Genomic DNA, 15,834 nt, shown 5'->3' with positions numbered 1-15,834 from the left:
TGTGAGGAAACGCCAGCGGATTACAGGTTATTTTTTCCTCGGAGAAATAGCTTCCTGATAGCTTTCCCGCAGCTATTTAACAGCTTCTGAGAAATTATCCTAACTGCTTTTTACTCAACTATATATAGCCTAAGATTTTTGACTGGGAGTATTGAATAATCAGGACTCCGATTTTTGTGCCAAGAAGCATTTTCCACGATGGGTTCTGATGACGTACATGCTAGCGTTGACTGCTTCTACCAATTAATCAGAGCATCAGAACTCAGGTATACATTACAGGCTGGAGCATTTGGGGCGCATAAAGATATGTTTTATTTTGTGCCCAATAAGGAAAAGATTGATGGTCACAAGATGTCATCGATGCCTTGATTATGCCCACATTGGAAAAGTTTGTAAAGCGGCGGACAGATTGGCAGCGTGCTTTAGGTGCGGTGAAGCTGATCACAAGTTCGCAGACTGCAAGAGAAGCCTAAACTGCTTCTTATGCAACGAGAAGTACGACGATAAGGTAAATAACAACCATATCGCCGGTACAGGAGTTTGCAGAGCTTTCCCATCAGCTCTCGAGGAAGCAAAGAAGACTCTTGCAAGAACAAGAAACAAATAGGCCATAAAGATCGGCAAGGGTCGCGATAGCGAGATCCCAGGAACCTTCACCTACGAAGTTTAAAGCTTGACGGAAGTTCCGTAGAGGATAAATCCAGCCAAAGGGTGTGGTTTTTAGTCGACTGGAACCAGAACGGTCATCCTCACATAACCTCGGATATCTGGCTCCAAATATCTGCCTTGGATACCAACGGTTATCCAGATTTTCCACTTCCCTCGTAAAAAGACAATGCAATTAATTATGTTTGGATATAGAATTTCTAACCAAGATTAGATCCAAGAAATTCTAAAAGTTTGATCATTTAAAGGCTGATATCTTCAGAAGTTTTCCAGGGGGAAATTCTCAACCCACTGCTTTTTTATCATTTGCAGCAAATTTTTGCGGTATCATACTGTTGACGAAATTTCCATGAATCATTTAATTAATGTTATTTTGTTGGCATATGCCGTTGACATTGTATTCCTAGTCGAGTTGTCATTCAACAAGCAATTGATTTAATGAAAAAATACTGGATCAATAAGCGATTAATAAAAATAAATCAACTGTGGTGTAGTTTTCCATTAGGTTCGGACAAAAAATTATAATTTTTCATTAGCTGGATAATAAATAATTGTGATTTTAATATTTTTCAATTTAATTTGATTCTTGTTACGCGACAAATAAGTATTAAAATTTTTAGTTCAAAATTTCTATTTAAAAATGTACATTGGAACTCCGCTATCGAACAAGAACACTCAAGTATTTCAAACCTGCGAGACTTGATATCTCTAGAAAATGCACAGCATCGTCATGAGAGATAAGCCGCTTAGAAAAGTCTTAAGCCACTGTTGATGCGCGCGTCATCTCACAATAGTTGCACAGGCAGTGCGTTAACAGTATCAACGAAACGCGTTTCCTACTATGTGTGAAGAAATAATTTACACCAGAATGAATTTAACATTTGCCTCGAAATATCTTTTTATAACCCTAATAATTGTATAACTAAATTATTTTATTTCGCAAAAAAAAATTGTATAATTCTATTTTGCTTAATTAACTTGAGAATTTTGAATCGTTTTTGAAAATGAATCGCAAGCGAGTGAGACCATAAAGCTAGAGTAGTTGCATTAACAGTTAAAGTTAGTGAAATTGAACGCAAATACTCGTCTTTTATTACGTACACACACGCATATACACAATCATATGGGGGTACCAATACAAAGTACTCGCACAAGTTGAGATTGCTAGAATGCATTGTCATCAAGGACGAGTGGATTCGTAGAGAAGTTGCCCCCAGAGACGACGAAGGGAGACAGGTGGCATCAAATTATTGCAAACAATTACGTTTAATGAGAGGGTTAACGCCACCAGACAGAGCGGGCGCGAACGTGGATGCAAATGTGCCGACACCGAGTAATTAGCACACAAGCGCATGCAGCCTCCTTCTACACACGTATATATATATATATTCTAACTCGTATCCTTTCCATCATATATACGCAGCTTTGTTTCTCCTTTTTTTCATATTTCCGCTTGCTTTGCTTTTACTTGTCTCTATTTCTATTCGAAAAAAACCGTTACGATTTCACTAATCTAGTAAAAATTGTTAATAGAATTATGAAAGGATCCACAATACCTTTGAATTCAACTTTGAACTTTTCTAATTCACTAAAAGATGTCATTAAAAGGTCAATGTAATTATCTTCCTACATCTCCTTCCACGAAAAAAACAGCAAAAAACGTTAAATTTCACCCTCCAACAGTAATGTAACCCCTTAAACAATTGTTTCGATTCTGTGTCATCAGTCTGTTATGAATGCTTCAGGTTTATTACAAATATTAGTAAACATTTTCCAATAGAAATATTTATAAATGATTTATTAACAGTGCCTACATTTATATTGATTGTGATTGGAAGCCTTAAGTACATTGACAAACTTCAATGCAACGATGACGACGAACGGAACTTGATGGAAATTGATGTCTAATATGTCGTTTCCTAGTATCACGAAGCTCGATCTCTACTTTGGATGGACGAAATTACTGGTGCCGTAATTTTGCACCTCGTGCGCCAAATCTATCTTCGTTAGGTGTCGCGGAAGCTTGCCATAATTACCCTTTAATTTCATTGACCACGCGCAGAAGCTTTTAGATTCGTGTTCAGCGCTTGATGCGCGATGGGCTGGACTTCGATCTAATTCTGACAAGAAATCGAGAGACTTTATCGTAACTAAATATTTAAATTAAGCTTTCGGTATTAAATTTTTCAATAAAAAAAGTAATTCTAATATTAAAAACTTATTTGAAAAAATATTACGAGTTTTTTTTTTAAATTGAATTCCCAGCTTGTATTTGGTAATTACTTTCCTTCAAAATAGTTATCACCTCAGGTGCAAGATATTGTTTCTTGATAATGAGCCTAATTGTGAAGATATGAAAAAAAAACCAATATACAAAAAGTCAAGTGTGTTTGGATTTGGCGCGATTATAGAATTTCATATCAAAAGCAATAGAAGGAACCTTCTTTTAGGATTTTCGAACATTATCCTTTTGACCCTAAAGATACTCGTTTACCATCGCAACGTGCTAACACAGCTGTTGCTATCCGATTGCTAGTACTCAAAACCACCTAACACACGGTACCATCTGGAATCTTACTTTTCTTCTCTCTTTGCACACTATAGCAAGAAAAACATTCCTTCTATTCTCTTATATCCCAGACAATTTCTCCTAAAATTCTAACTTTTCTGCTCTCAAATTGATTTCATTTCTCTTTTTTTTCCCAAAACAAAAATGCCTTTTAGGTGTTGGCAGCATAAGCTCAAGTAATTTATTACCTTACTGCTCTTTTCATTTATCATTCCAACAATAATTATACGATTTCTTAATATTGCTTTTTTAATATTAGAAAGATTTCATATTTTTATTTAATAGATCTTTCTAGATTTGAGCGAAAAAATAATGTTCCAAAAACATGAAATAAAATAATAATCTAATTATTTTGTTCCACTCAAGTCTGACAAAAGATTTTAAATTATTTTCAATTATAGAGATTTGTCACTATTTATTTATAATTTATTCTCAGGGTTTTTTATATGTTAAGTAATCTTTTAAAATTTCAATTCGTAATAAAATTTCAATTTATGCTACACGGAGAAAAAAGCATTGTTGTAGTTACTAAAAATTAAGTCCACACAACAATTCCGGATTTTCAATATAGATCCAGCAGTTCTATTTGTTTTTGGGACAAAAGAAATTATTAAAATGGGATTGTTATTAAAACTATTCGGATTATTCGGTGACCAAACAGAATTGTTTAATGAACAAAGAATATTGTTATGGAATAGTTGAAATAACAATACTAAATTGTTAAATCGTCAATACAATTTGTTGTATTAACAAAGCTTTGATACGTCTAATACAATTTGTTCAGTTTCCTCGCCTTCTAAAATAATCGATAGCAGATTTCCGTAGGTCATATCACCAGTTTTATTTGCATTAAAATCTTTGGAACATGCAGCTTCTGAATCAAATTCTTTGACCTGAAACCAAAAAATTATTTTGAGTTGAAATTTATTGTTAAATAATATTTAATATACATTTTGCATTTTTTAAGGTGAGGTTATGTTCAATAGTAACCGAGTATAACTTAGCGATAAACGATGAAATTGTCTCTTCATCCATTCACTACACTTGCAATAGATTTCTCACTTTAACCGGATTCATTATTTAACAGCACTTTGTCATTTAAAAAAAAACAATAATAAAAGTAAAAGTGGCACATGTGCCAGAAGGAAATGAAGCAACAATCTGCTCGCCAGTTTGCGGGAATTCAAGATGACCACGTGACATGGAACAATAAACCAGTCAGCTGAACAAATCCGGATTGTTCAATCAGCAATCGACGGAGAGTTTGCTTCTGCAACTGTACGGAATTGCATACTGAACAAAACTGACAACAAAAAGTTCGTATTGTTTTTAAAACAACATACATTTGTATTGACAACAATCCGAATTGTAATATTAACATTTTGAATTGTAATATCAATAAATCTACTGAAAACAATCCAAAAATTGTTTGCATAACAATCCGATTTTTCTCCGTTTAGTGAGGCCCAAAATTATGAGTTTACAATTGTATTTCTCGATTGTTATAATCCGGAGAATTCGCCAATTATGTCCACGAAGCGTGGATAGTTAAATTGAAATGAAACTTCATCAGGATTTCAATCGTATACAAATTTTTTGGGAATAACGTCCCCGTTGACAAATATGATTCTGTTTATTGCCCCACTACCGAAACTATAAAATTTAATTTACAATCATATAAGATTTCTCAAACGTTTACAATTTAATGACTTAAAGACTTATCCTAATTTGGGTTTTCGACCTGCCTTTTCCAACGTCTCACACGAAAGTGACGAATCTTTCATTTTTGTCGAACAATGTTGAATTTCTCGCAAAACCGAGTTTCCCCTCACTTTAAATTATGTACATTCAAAAATCAGCCACAGATTATTTATCTTCTTTACATAAATGTACATGGAATTATTTATCACAATACTTACTCTTATCATGTCGGTATGTCAGTTGATATTACCTTTGGCTAAAAGAAACTTTTTCACAGCATGAAATTAAGATCACGAATTGCCCTTATCACACTCAACGATGGATATTTTTGAGATGTGGTAAAAAATTTTTAAGTGGCAAAATAATAGTATATTTAGAAATTAAATAATAATATGTATATTTATTGTATAATTATGACAAGGCTGGATGTTATAGATCATTAAACCTACTATAGTATGTGAACATCTCTCTTTAGTGGAAAGCTTAGTGTTTGGAGCAGTCTGGTTGGAGAGGGAGGAGAGGGATAAATTTGCTAGAACGGGTGCTAGAATGGTAGGAAGCAATTAATAACTTGGTCGTTGCATGCTGGCAGGCTGGCTGGCAGGCAGGCGAGTAGGCTCAGCGGGCATGGGAGCTTACTACGTTGCAATAATTACGACGTCACGCCTCCTGCTCAACCTAATTAACTAATGCTACGCTAACTTCCACCTCCATTGCCGGTCTTGTCCCTGTGCTCTGCTTTATTTCTGCTAATTCACGAGTTTCTTATTCTATTTGTAAGTGTGCAATTCAGTATCCAAAATCGGTATAGATATATATATATATATATATATATATATGGTAGATTATAATATAATGGAATTTAATTTTAATATGTCCTAAATATAATAGAGTCATGTACCTCTTTATCAATAAATAGTTACTCTACTTTTGGTCCAATTAAACTTAACCTGATTGTATAATTAGAAGAATTTTGCAAAAAGGATGTGCAAAATATTTTTCTGTTAGACTCATCAATTACTCAATTACTTTTCGAATCATCCATTGCAACAAAAAATAAACATTGAATATAATCTTGTCGATCGAGCCATGTTATACCATTCGTTTCACAATGACAATCTAACGGAAATTAAAAATATTTTACAAAATAACGATTATCCATTTAAAAAACATAACAAAAATTCGATTAAATAGTATTAAATCCGTGAAAGAATATAAATAATAATATTGTAAATTCATGAGCTCGTTTATATAAACAAATTCCTAAAGTTAGTTTACCTTATAATAATACAGATTTCATTAGATTGGCAAAAATTCTAGAAACATATAAAATTTACACTGTTCCTATTGTTAATAAACCTTTAAGATCTATTATCAAATTAGGAAAGGATCCAATAGATAATTGTAGAATTAAGAATTACTGCTTAGAATTACCAACGTTGAATTCTTTATCGATACTGTTAATAACCGGAACTTTTGAAAGCAAGTGGTAGAAATTTGATTTGAAGATTAATGAAAGGAAATTATACTTTGAATATCGTTAACTTTTTATTTAAGATTAATGTACACTATTACAACACTTTATTTATATAAACATATGTACATATATAACAATTGAAAAATGATATTATTTAAATTAAAATTATTTATTTTTGTCAATACCAGGAGTAATCCTCTCGCCATCAATAAGGCCCAGATCGCCTTCACTTTAAATATACGGACCTTGTACTGTATTATTTAAAGTTATTGAAAATGATATTGTACTTACATTGCTGACACTGGTGAGAAACCGTCTTCTCTTGGACCTCTTACTTCCATTTCCTTCAGAAGCTCCTCTGGTCGACCTTTTCACCTCACTGTCTAATTTGATACTGACGCTCTTCTTCCATATTATTTCTAAAGTAATTAGTCCTATCCCTTTTCTACCGCTACATGATCTATCCTTTTTCTAACCTTGCCTTAAGAAAAGCGAAGATAACTAATAGTGATAAATAAATAAAAAATAATATCTAATGCAAATATAAACTTCAAAACCATAAACAGAAATAAATTTATTATAACGGTAACAGATAACCCTATTCTTTGGAAGAAGAAAGACGTACAGGTGTCTCACTTTCGATTGAGGACTTCAATGACGTTCTAGGGTTCGCAAAATTTATGAGCGTTAGCACAACAGTGGGGTTGGTATTTGCACGAAAAGATATAACTCACACTGAATACAATTCGATTGCACTGACTGATGATGTAACTCACCGAAGAATAATTCCGAACCGAATTTTCTTGACTTTGACTGTAATATAGCACTGACTGTTATTGACTGCTTAACTAGAACTTTGACTGACTGGTCTCACTGGTGATGTATTATTACTGATGGTAAATCTTCGAATTTTTCTTTCGTGCTATTGGTTATTATATTGAAACCAAGAAAATACTTTTCTTGAATCTAACGATAAATAATTATTACTTCATATTGTAAATTCATTTTCCTAATAATTTATAGGGCCCAAACAATTCGTAAGATAGAAATTCCTTAATGAAAGGAGATGGAGAAATTTGCGAAGTAGGGGAAATCAAAACTGCTGGAGGTTAGAAAATATTTTTTCTTTTATTTCTTTTTAATTTAATGAATGTAATTTAATTTTGCTGTCAAAATATTACGTAAATAAATTTCAAAAATACATTCGCAAATAAATATTGAGGAAAATAGAAGAATTAAAAGTAAAATAGATTTTTAATAATTGAATAATGTCTAAGGTGTTGTGTTTTAGTTTTCTTTTTGGCGAATGGAAATTTAATTCAAAGCTTTTTTGCAGCTATTATTGTAAGTAATATAATTACATTTATATGATAAATAAATAATTTTTATGTATAATTTTAATAAAAATAGATAATGAAATATTAAATTAAGATAAATAATAAATTCGTATCAGTGGTATATAAAAGCGTTAATCAAACAACTATTTGGAAATTATATTTATTGTTTTACAGTTAAATAAATAACACAAATTTGCCTTCCACGTTTAACAATGGAAATTTTTTGAAATGATTCAAATAAATCAAATTCGATTATTTGCTATTGTTATATTAATAAAACAAAAATTTTAATCATTCGTGAAGTAAGCAATAATTATTGTTGTTAATTACATACTGCTATAATTAACCATTTATTTTATTATTAATTAATTTTTATTAGCTGTAAACATTTATTTACAATTTTAAAGATTACATTTATTCTTGATTTACGATTGAAAATTTGATTATTAATTTATGGTTGGTTTGGATGTTAATTTATTATTCGATTAGAATTTTATTTTTATCATTTAATTAAATTATTATCTTTAACTAATTGTTGTAATTACCGGTAAAGTATTGTTAACAATTGGGTTGTAAAATACATACTGTTATTGGCAATTAATTATTCTTTCATATTAATTAATAAATTATCTCCATTAATTAATTTCGTATAAAACGTGCAATATTTATAATAGTTGATTAATTTTATTTTTGTTTATTTGGTCATAAATACGTCGCAGTGACGTGACATATTAAATTCCCAAAAGGTTTGCAAAATTTAGATTGATTTTTTTTACTATAGGGAAGATTATAATTATATTATTATTTCATAATATTTAAATTTTTCCCATTTTAAAAGACTTATAAAATTTCCTAATCTGAGAATTTAATTTAGTTAATTTAAGTTGACAAGAGCTAGTAAAAATCAATGAACGTAATATAAAATTTTATAAATTTATTTAAATAATTAAGTGATAATATTTTTAAATTATTCTTATTTAAAAAGATTCAAGTATATGTACTTCAAATAATCCTTTAATGTAATTAGTTTTAAAATTTACCTCGGAGAATATTCTCTATTGGTTTTTAAAATCCTTTATTTATATACCGTTGGGTATCCGTTTAAATTTTCTACAGTAAGAAATATATTATTGTCCTTTTGTAGCAATGATTTTATTTCTTAAAAGAATATCGCGTTACTTGGATGATGTAATCGACGTCAGACCCAAAGTCTCTGCTATGTCAAAACTGTCTTATTGTGGTGGTAGGCCCTTTTTGTGTGGACCTAAAGTCCCGACTAGGAAACGTTTTGGAGATTTTGAGGGATATCAAAATATTTATTAAAATTTACGCCACTCTTTACTTTCCTCAAATTATGCTTTCTAGTGTCGCCTCACTTCAGTGACGTGAACCTAGAAAGCATAATTTATTATTCCTATTATTTTTTCCTATAACAAAAAAATGAAAATAGAGAATAAAAGCGAAACATATTGTTTCGTAGTACGAGGAATTAAATCGCTATCTCTTGGGTATATATACTACTTAGAAATTAGGTCTGCAGTAGAAAAATCACTATCTAGTGCGACATCGCATCGTCGGCGTGTCTGGCATACAAGGTACCTTCTCTTTGTTCGCTTTCCAATACTAAATTCTGTAACTGATAAAAAATATTACTTGGAAGCAACAAATTAATGATTTCTCATTTTCAGTTGATTTATTCCTAATTTGTTAGTTGTCACTGCAATTATAACAGGTGTTCTGATTTAAGTCGGACATATTATAGGTATGTAATCTTCCAAAAAAAAATTAAAAATCTTTTGCACTGTAGCGTTTGTAATTGTAAGAATCAATATTTTAGCTCGCCGAGCCAGGGTTCGTTTTGATTCCAACAAAAATAATAACAGGATAATTACGAGTTAATTACAAACTGAAACAAATTATTTATTTACAACGGTATTTACAGGTGACGAAAATATACAGGCGTACAGATAAATCGCTGATTCAAGGATTTGACTCCCCATAATGTTTAGAAATCATTTTTTTCTTCTGGAAGAATTTAACTGATTGTGTTTCATTACGGTCAACTGAACTCCGGACCTGTGGTCATCGTGGTCATCACTAAGGCCCGTCAACCTTCCTGTGAGCTCTTCTATATCTGGTACCAGAAGTTCCTATCATAATTAGGACACAGCAGTGGTCCTTTTTCATACATCTAAATTTTCAAGGTAAGTTGTAATACTTTTTATCTAAATCCTTCCTAATTCCTTATAAAAATTTGTAGTAACCTTTACATTCCTTGTTACAGTAGAATGCTGACATCCCTTTTATTTCAAGAATGGTTGCATCAGGATACTCTCTCTCAAAGATCAATTTTATAACTCTAAATGTTTGTCTAAATAAATTTTGTAACCTTGTCATTAAAAATCACTATTGTCTTTCTTTCCTGTACCCATAGCTCAGAGCCTTCTGCTCTGCAAATGAAACAGGAATTCACTGAATCACCGAGCGGCCATAAATAAAATAAAATATTATTTCGTTAGTTATTTCTCTATTTGAGACGTAACAATACGTTACTTTACAATATTTCTTTACTATACATTACGTTACTTTACGTCGCGATACATTACTTTACAATTCCTTACTATACACTATTTACACATAAAACCGATATGATGTTCGACGGGTAAAACCCGACGAACGACAGTGAAACTCTCTACAAATATTTTCAGAGTAAAACTCCTAGTCAAGTGGGTAAGACCCACCCTTACTCCGTGTAGCACGAGAGTGACGGTCCTCAGCGAGAGCGCAGCTTATATAGCCGATCGGTGGGCTGGGCGCACGCGAGTGAGCTTTGGCGATGCGACCCGCGCGGCAAAGTCGGGTACTACGTCTTTGTGCTCCGCGGTCGGTAACATTTATTTATCGACGCGCAATAATATTTAGTACAAATATTTACCGGCCGATTTCTAACTATCATTACAGCACTTTTTACAAATGTAAAATAAATAATTATCATTAGTAAGAATATTGAGATTATTTATGATTTTAATTTTGTTTTTTTTTTAACGAAATACAAAGAAATCAACATTGACTGCAGATGTAATTCAATAAGCTGATAAATTAACTTTTAGAGGATTCACCAAAAACAGAGAATTGTTTAACCGATATCTGACCATGTTCTCATCAGGTCTGTCATTTAATTTAATTCTCGTTCTGGCGTTTGTTAAAGTGACAGCTAAATTGAACAATCGAGTAATTAAGCCTTATATTATTCAAAGCTGTATATGAAAATGAGTCAAGGGTCTTTCAAAGGATGATGTTGTTTAGACGGTGTGTTTCCGAGTTATTAAAAGTGATGTACCTCTTGTTAAATCGATTATTCTGTCACGTTAAAAAAATTATAATATCAACTCCGTTATTTAGTGAAATGTAGTCACTTACATCATGGGAACGATTTTTATTGCATTTTAACGATTTTAATCTAATTTGACTTATTAGCAATTGTTCCATATTCTAACAAATTAAGGTATGTTATTTTTATTAATTAACTACGGACATTTTAGACTGTAACGTTCTGCGCCATTTCCATATTAGAAAATTTTATTAAAAATCAATGTTAAATAAATTCATTAAATAATTTCAAATTGCAATTATTAATAAAAAATATTATAATATAATTAAAATTAATAATAAAATTTATAAAATTAATATAATAATTATAAAAAAATTATAAATAAATTAAACAAATAAATTGTAATTTCCACAATAATCATCGTATCGATAAAATTCAAAAACAAACTTGTAAAACAAATTAAATAATAATTTTTAATAATAAATTATAATAAAACTCATCATTGATAATAATACAAAATTTAGCTTAATTGTAAAATGATGCAAAATATAGTTGATCTCTCCTTCATTAAGATTTTTATCACCACTTTTTGGAAATCTGTTCCTTTAAGGGACAACCCACAAAAATTCTAAATTTGTAGTGGGGATAGACCCTTAAAAATGCATGTTTGCGTAAGTCAGTCAGTCATTCACAATTCTAAAAAATTCTAAATTCAAAAATATACTCTCATTCAAAATTCTAAAAAGTCACTTCTAAATCTTCAAGAGTTTTTTTAAATTTTCAAATTATTTCAAATTCCAAGTTATATTTCTGAATTCTAAATTTTAAACACCTAATTAAGTTTGCAAATTCTAGCCAACGAAACGTCCCTTCTTTAACATCACACTTGTAATGATAGTTAGAAATCGGCCGGTAAATATTTGTACTAAATATTATCGCGCGTCGATAAACATGTTACCGACCGCGCAGCATAAAGACGTAGTACCCGATTTCGCCGCGCGGGCCGCATCGCCAAAGCTCACTCGCGTGCGCCCAACCCACCGATCGGCTATATAAGCTGCGCTCTCGCTGAGGACCGTCACTCTCGTGCTACACAGAGTCCGGGTGGGTCTTACCCACTTGACTAGGAGTTTTACTCCGAAAATCTTTGTAGAGAGTTTTACTCTCGTTCGTCGGGTTTTACCCGTCGAACATCATATCGGTTTTATGTGTAAATAGTGTATAGTAACGAATTGTAAAGTAATGTATCGCGACGTAAAGTAACGTAATGTATAGTAAAGAAATATTGTAAAGTAACGTATTGTTACGTCTCAAATAGAGAAATAACTAACGAAATAATATTTTATTTTATTTATGGCCGCTCGGTAATTCAGTGAATTCCTGTTTCATTTGCAGAGCAGAAGGCTCCTAGCTATGGGTACAGGAAAGAAAGACAATAGTGATTTTTAATGACAAGGTTACAAAATTTATTTAGACAAACATTTAGAGTTATAAAATTGATCTTTGAGAGAGAGTATCCTGAAGCAACCATTCTTGAAATAAAAGGGATGTCAGCATTCCACTGCAACAAGGAATGTAAAGGTTACTACAAATTTTTATAAGGAATTAGGAAGGATTTAGATAAAAAGTATTACAACTTACCTTGAATATTTAGATGTATGAAAAAGGACCACTGCTGTGTCCTAATTATGATAGGAACTTCTGGTACCAGATATAGTTTAAGAGCTCACAGGAAGGTTGACGGGCCTTAGTGATGACCACAGGTCCGGAGTTCAGTTGACCGTAATGAAACACAAACAGTTAAATTCTTCCAGAAGAAAAAAATGATTTCTAAACATTATGGGGAGTCAAATCCTTGAATCAGCGATTTATCTGTACGCCTGTATATTTTCGTCACCTGTAAATACCGTTGTAAATAAATAATTTGTTTCAGTTTGTAATTAACCTGTAATTATCCTGTTATTATTTTTGTTCGAATCAAAACGAACCCTGGCTCGGCGAGCTAAAATATTGATTCTTACAATTACAAACGTTACACACTTTTGAATTTTTTTTTCCTTCCCAAGATCATATATTATACAAACAGCAAAAAAAATTACCTTCTAATAAATTAGTTAGTCGAACCAATTAATTTTTTCCAGTCCTACATGTCTTGACACTAAACAGCTGTGAAACGACTACTCATTGCACTTCATTGTCTGTGAACATAAACAGCTGGACTAGAAACGTAATGTTTCGCTAAAAGCGTTTTCTTTACATTCTTTTCTTGTCCATTGGGGCGCGTAGAAAACTTTCTAGAAGCATCCAGAACAAGCGAGTAGTCTAAGAGTATACTATATACAAGTTGGCGCTTTGGAATTTAGTAATCTCTCTTCGAGCTAAATCTGCCGACTCTAAAGAATTCTAGACTGTAGTAAGGGGTAAGGTTTTAATCAAGATTTACTTCAGGCACAGATGCAAGATCTTGTCGATCTTTTTCCATGTCGTGAAAATTCGAATCTACCATTATTTTAGCCTAAAGGAATCGAAAAAAAAACAATATTGTAGGACTTTTTTCCCTAAAATATCGAATTAAAACAAATCAGTTTAAAAAAAAAAATTTAATTAAAAAATTTACTCATCCTAAACTTGTCTCAAAATGTTCTTAACTTACTCGGGTAGATGGTAGTTCATTATTAAAATTCATTTTTTAAGGAGAATTAATCCAATCATAATTAATAAATAAAAATTAATATTTTGTTAAATTAGTATAATTAAATCATTTCTCTCTTATTCCTTTACATTTTTTTCTTATTATCATAAACATATTAAATAATTTAAATTCATATTACCCATTATTATTATTTTCAATATTTTTATATGAGAAAATGAGATTTAAATCAATCCTGAAAAAAAATTCCATTAAATTTATTATTTCGTTAGAAATTTTTATTACAAATTCCGTAAAATTATTATTTATAATAACTTTTAATTTTATTTATTTATTTATTTATTTAAAGTTATACACGGGCATGAGAAGCCCTTTACATAAAAATGCAAAAATATAAATGTATATACATAATTGGACCAAAGGCGTCCAAAATCAAAAACAAAAGAAAAACTTTTAAGCAATGAACGACCTGGTATTATTAGAACGATTTTTAAAAAGAGTTGTGCGCAAGGATGTAATAAATCCTCTCAAACTAACGCCAAAGAGATCAAGATTCTCGCTATACAGATTGGCTTCGCGACATAGTCGATTAATGACAGAGTTTTTACCATAATTAGTTCTATGATGTTGAATATAAAATAAGGAGGAATTTCTTAATTGTCTAGTTGGCGAACAGAAATTTATCATTGACAGTATCGCCGGACAATTTGTGACACCATTGATAATTTTAAACAAAAAAAGTAAGTCGTTATAACAAAATCTGGTCTCAATTTTAGGAATATTAAATCGCGAACGTAATTCATCATAATTATGAGAGAAAAAATCATAACCAACACCGAGTTGTCTGGCCAAGAAGCGCAATTTTATATTTAAAATTATATAAATTAGTTATAATATTATTTAAAATAATAAATAATTATTTAAAATAATTTCAACAAATATAATATTTTTTATACAAAATAATTTTAAACAAATATTTTTTTCTAATTCTAAAGTAGAAAACCGAGTTATTTAGTCACTAGTTATTTTTTATCACTAATTTTAATGATAAATGGCTAAAGATTAGACAAAAGAGAAATGTTGTAATTGTAAGCAATTAATTCACTAGTATAAAAAGGTAAAGGAAAATCTTTCTTTTTCACAATACTTTACAAATTTCGTAAAAGTTACAATATTTAAAAGTCAATCATGAGGGCGATTTCTATTATTTTTGTAGCAGCAATTTTAATTGTTTGTTATGCTACATATGGAGAAGCAGGTGGAGCCGCTGGTAAATATTAGAAATAAAGAATTTTAATAATTTTCAATTAAAAGAAAAAGAAACTTTATTTTTGTTATTTTTTTTAACAGGACGTGTAGCAGCAATACGCCGAAAGAAAAAGAATAAAAATTAAATTACGTTTTTTCAATATTGAACTCTATAAAAAATGTGGAGTAAAATAAATTTTTTTTGTTGTTCATTTAAATTTTTAGGGAAAACTAATATAAATAAAATTTTATTGAAATTAAATTATTAATCAAGCGTTATTTATTTTTCTTTTTAAAAATTTATCAAATTTTATTTTAATTAATGACAAATTTATTGTAATATTTACAAATTATTTCAATAAATATAAAATATATTTTATACAAAAAAAAATTTAAACAAATATTTTTCTTTTCTATTTTAAAGTAGAAAACTGAGTTATTTAGTCACCAGTTATTTTTTATCACTCAATTTAATGATAAATGGCTAAAGATTAGACAAAAAAAAAGTGTTGTAATTGTAAGCAATTAATTCACTAGTATAAAAAGGTAAAGAAAAATCTTTTTTTTTTTACAATACTTTACAAATTTCGTAAAAGTTACAATATTTAAAAGTTAATCATGAGAGCGATTTCTATTATTTTTGTAGCAGCAATTTTAGTTGTTTGTTATGTTACATATGGAGAAGCACGTGTAGCTGCTGGTAAATATTAGAAATAAAAAATTTTAATAATTTTCAATTAACCCACTTGGAAAGATTCCCCGGAAAGTGCCACCTGGAGGTTCTATCAGAATTCCGCCGGAACTTCCAACGTAATTCCGTCGGAATTCCATAGGAGTTCCAAAGAATTTCCGATG

The sequence above is a fragment of the Leptopilina boulardi genome, unplaced genomic scaffold (assembly GCF_019393585.1).
Source record: "Leptopilina boulardi isolate dan_hultmark-lab unplaced genomic scaffold, ZJU_Lbou_2.1 LbouV2_399, whole genome shotgun sequence".
Lineage (NCBI taxonomy): Eukaryota > Metazoa > Arthropoda > Insecta > Hymenoptera > Figitidae > Leptopilina > Leptopilina boulardi.
Note: the sequence above shows the minus strand (reverse complement) of the source record.